The sequence below is a fragment of the Otolemur garnettii genome, unplaced genomic scaffold (assembly GCF_000181295.1).
Source record: "Otolemur garnettii isolate 467f Iridium unplaced genomic scaffold, OtoGar3 scaffold00100, whole genome shotgun sequence".
Taxonomy (NCBI): Eukaryota; Metazoa; Chordata; class Mammalia; order Primates; family Galagidae; genus Otolemur; species Otolemur garnettii.
The window spans coordinates 2,322,535-2,327,846 of record NW_003852495.1 but is presented as its reverse complement, the minus strand read 5'-3'; positions in this window follow the sequence as shown (position 1 = coordinate 2,327,846).

The following is a 5,312-nucleotide window of genomic DNA, read 5'->3' as shown; positions in this document are numbered from 1 at the left end:
CAGCAAAGGGCCAAGCCTCTTTGTAAGGCAGGATCAGCAGCGGAGGTGTTACAGCTACAGCTCTTACAAAGGACCAAGCCTCTTTGCAGGGCAGAGATCAGCAAAGGGCCGAGCCTCTTTGTAAGGCAGGATCAGCAGCGGAGGTGTTACAGCTACAGCTCTTATGAAGGATCAAGCCTCTTTGCAGGGCAGAGATCAGCAAAGGGCCGAGCCTCTTTGTAAGGCAAGATCAGCAGCGGAGGTGTTACAGTTGCAGCTCAAATGTTACAACTCCTACAAAGAGCCAAGCCTCTTTGTAGAGTAGGATCAGCACTAGAAGTGCTGCAGCTCTTGCTTCTTCCTCTGGATGGTCTGCGATGGTTCGGCTGAAGTCTTCTTCTTCTTCTTCTTCTTCTCTATCTTCCTTGAAGGTCTGCAACGATCTGCCCCCAGGCTCTCTGCGCGGGGCCTTATATAGGTGTAATAGCTTAGCTGTTACACCTTGCCCCAACCTGCCGGTTTTTTTTGCCGGCTGCTGCCACCAAGACAGAAGTGGCAGATTCCCCAGGCCCTGCTCGGCTGAGCTGGCTGGGGTGCCACTTTTCCGGTATCACTGGGACTTAAAAATAGTGTTTATCAAATATCTCAGAACCTGAATAGCCTAGAACTAAACCTACAGAGGAATATTCTGCTGAGTTTTTCATTCATCAGAAAAAGACTGTTTTCACAAATATTACTTGTGCTTTATGTAATATCCAAGGATGATACATATCATGTGAGGATGATGTACCAGTGAAGGATGGTACATATCATGTTGAAAGGCTGCATTAATTTAGCTGTAATCAAATAAGGCCACATTCAAAAAAACTTCAATTAGATATACTTAAAAATGTACATTATTTTGTAAAAATCTAACTACTATCTATTTAATAATGTGAAAAATGGAAACTACCAAAGATTTGTGAATTTTCACTAATGCGTCAGCTCTTATCTAGGAAGCAATTGAATATCTGGTGGCAGTGTGGAGGGCTGCAGTTTCAGTCAATCCTCTGGATGGGTATCAGTCATTTGTGACTTTACGGGTGTCTTGCTTTGAATTAGGTTGAAGGATGTAGATAAATAGCAGTAAGTGGTTGAAAAGCAAGAAAGCATTTTTTTGTGCATGTTGCCAAAGGCGTGGGTATTCTGCTGCATTTTTCTGTATTTCAACTGGATCTTTCTTTCTTAGCATCTTTCTTAGCATCAAACAATGGCTTTAAAATTCCATCTATTGAGAGCTCAATCAATTCCATCTGTAGTTCTTTCAGTGCCTTGGTGATATCAACTAGGTGAAGCATAATGCTAATTTGAGAGTGGTGTCATAATTCTCAGTGAACCTTTCACTGTATTCTCCAATTAATGGGTCTATAATAGTTGTGTATTCTTCATATGATTCACTTATATCATCTGCTCATCAATGACCTTTGCTAACTGGGGAAAATCCAAAATCTCCTTTTGAAGAAGTGTTTTGAAAAAAGCTAAATGCTTGGATTTTTTTTTTTTTTTGCCACATATCATATATAGGCTTAGTTTTACCTTGCAAAGAGATAGTTAAGTTGCTTTGGTTTGACATATCACATAGAAATGCTGCATTCCTCTAGAAATCTTTTTTTCAATAATTCACATTGCTTATTCTGTTCTTCTATCTGCTCTCACAGAGATAAAATTTTGGCTAACACCTGTCCCTGCAATAGTCAACACACTTTAGAATGTTAGGGCAAATCCACACCGAAAACCTCATCCTTCAACTTTAGCATATTATGAAGCTGAGGATGCTGTGTTGCATTTGCATGGATAGTTAACAATCCTTATAACTTATTGCAAAGTCTCACTTAAAATAGTGCCTTTAGCTACTATTTAAAATAGTAGATTCTGCTGATGAAAGACGTAATGAAAAGACAGCACCCGAATTTATTAATACTTAAAAAAATCCATGCAATAAACCCTTAATGTTTTCCTGTCTTGAAAGGTGCACTGTCTGCACATACACTTACTAAATTTATTATACTAATTCAGTCCAATGTCATAACATTTATCTTGAAACTTGTTCAAGATATCTCTTCTTCATGTTCTGTTTGCAATAGTGTGCCAAGCAAGTAGCTCTTCATAGCAAAGAAAATCTTCTGTTATGACCTGGATGATGTATGAAACCTGAGTCAAGTCAGTAGTATCAGTTGATTCATCCAAAGCAATTGAGTAACACGTAGTTTTCTTTTGAAGTATCACAGGAAGCTGTTCTATTAAGTTAAAGGCTATTGATCGGTTGTGGTTTTCCTTTGAGGCAGTTTTTTGTATGTTGAAACATTGTTGGTGTCTGAGCATCCCAAAATTTTTGTAATGAATTCTTCCACAATTTTTACATCATTGAATGACTTACCTTTTCCTCCCAGTGTATGTGCTACTTTATATGAGCTATGACAATTAGGTTTATAAGCTCATCCTAAAAAAAAGGTGCTGCATACCTCGTTGCTCAATATCACTATGGTCTCTTGGGGAAGCTGGGCGCCAACATCAGTGCTTAGTCCACCCTTCAAAGCAATTTGGGAATTCTTTTTTTGGAATGGCCATCAAAGATGTTGTATTGCCTTTGATATATTGACTGTCATCAAAATGTCTTTATTTCAATATTTCCTTTATCTTTAGGTAATGAAAAAAGATATTGGGGGCCAGATCAGAGGAATAGGGAGGGTGTTACAATACAGTTATTTTTTACTGGCTAAAAACTCTCTTACAGATGGTGCTGTGTGAGTTGGTTCATTGTAGTGATGCAAGAGCCATGCATTTGTTGGCCAAGATTTTAGTTAAGATTTTCCTGTTTCTCTACTGATGTTTACTTGGTCTGCTGTGCTTCTCACAATCAGATGATGATTTTGAAGCACAATTTGACAAACGTCTGCAATGTTTTTATTGGTTCTGCTCGTTACTGGATGCTCTGACCTCACTTCATCAGTGATGCTTTCTCTTCCCTCAAAAAAATGTTTAATCCACTTGTACACTGCGATGTTCTTCATGGCATTATCCTCATAAACTTGTTCTAACATACCCTTGCCATTCCACTCTTGCCAATTTTAACAAAACATTTATAAATGTTTGTTTATTGCTCTAATTCAAGCTCCAACATTCTTATGGTGGCACACAAAACCACACAACAACAATAATAACTGCCTCTCACCAAGACTCTGCTACATGTTGACATGAACACAGCTGTGAGACACCAACATGCCAAGGTTGTAGAAGTTTACCGAGATGTTTGTGCACTGCAGCCACTGTAAGTGCGTGGTAGCAAGTGCATGAACTGAGTCGTCAGATCTCATAAGTTGGTTTGCTGGCATTATGACAGGTTTTACTGATGTTTGAAAGAATTGCCTTTGCTTTTGCTTTTCATCTTTTAATTTCTATAATACAACCTTTTGTGCCTCTAATTTAAAATATTTGTGGTCCTTATGAGTATCACAATGCTGATGAGCATTGAATTTCTTTAATGTTGATATTGCAGTATCACAAAGTAAGCAAATCATCTTATCTTCAGCAGGAACAAGATAAGATTGCAATTCTTAATTCTCATTAAAAAAAGTTTTCTTTCGGTGTTCTCTTGGTCTTCTTTTACATAATGGGGCTTTAAGCAGACAGAATTAAAAAATACTGTCGAGCTGTGCAATTATTCACTAATTCCACTTCAACCAGAAACACAGTGAGCTGTTGTCAAAAGCTGGTAATAGACTGGCACACTTGACCCCCATAAACTCTTGCCAACCAGCCTTATGCTGTCATGGCGCCTGTCAGGCTGGGGAAGTTAGAACTAAATCATGTGCCTTAGCAGCCATCAATTTAGCTGTTATGGCTTACCAATGTTCTAATTGTGCCAGTCAACCTGGGAGGATTATTTTGTTAAAAACTTATCTTATTCTTTGGTGTTTTAAATATGTTCATTTTAAAAGTAAAAAAGACAAACAAAAAATGTATTAATAAAAAGATTTGTTCTGTGAAATTTGGATTCAGTCAAAAGGCTGCACTTAAGGAAGTAGAAGGCCACATGTGGCCTAAGGGCTGCAGGTTCCTCACCCCTGGTCTACTTTGCAAGAGATGCTTTATATTGGAATATTCTAATTACCCCCAAATTGTCTTATTTGATTGCCAATTGTAGGACTCATCTCCTTCATGAAATGTTGTGAACATATAATTATTTGTAAAGGTTAATGGAATTTTTTTTTTTTTTGCCACTGTTAATTAGGTTCTTTTAAGAACATGTGTATTATTATTGTTAAAATATACTTTGAAGGCCATTAAGGATCTCTGGATCATTTTTAACTTTTTTTTATTTTGAAAATATTATTTGGGGGCATTTTTAGACACTTTCATTGGCTGCGCTGATATTATTCATTCTGTGGCCTAGAGCCAAAATGTTCAATCATGTACTTCCCTTTAGATTTGCTTTCATGATATTGCTTTAGCTTGTATAGAGGTTTCTGTCACAGAATAAGCATGTTTTGTAAGCTAAATATACTTAAATAGTCAAAAGGGGTATAAATTCAATTATAGGTCTTATTTCTTAATTCTGTATTTATAGAAAGATATACTAATGCAATGTGAAGCTTAATAAAAATAATTATCACTTTAACTTCTGGAGCACCATGAGGGCCCATGATAATACTCCTGGTTCCTGGAAAGGCTGCCAAGAAATCACACCAATTAGACTTAAAAGCTTTTTTTTGTTCTTCCAAGAAATGAATTCCATGAGCACTATTGTGCGATGGGAGTAGAGAGAGCATTTCTAGGTTCATCAACATTCTGTTCTGTACCCGCAACCTATTGATATGAAAACCATGCTTCTAATAATTGGGACTGTGTGCTTCTATCATCTCTCTTTAAGGCTTGCATACTGATGGTAGTTGGGAAATGATAGCTTCTGTTAACTTCAACTCTTGCTTGCTAATACGTATCTAAAAGTGATTTGAAAGTAATCTGAACAAGATCTCTCAAAATCATCCACTCTGGTGGCTGTAGTAAATAGTAAACATCAGTCTATTAATTTTTGAACTTCAGAATTGAAATGGGCTGTAGTAATAATATTGTTCAAACCCTTATTTTTCAGAAAAGGAAACAGGTTTAAAGAAACCAATTTTATTTTCACTGTAAAACCAAATTTACAGCTCTACATAATAAAATGCTAATAATATAAACTGCACAAGAAAGAATCAAACCTGAACATTCAGGCTTATATTTCATGGTTGAAAAGTCTCAAGCTGCTTTTCATTTTGTTTTATTGTCTTCTGACTTCTTTCTATAATTATTTA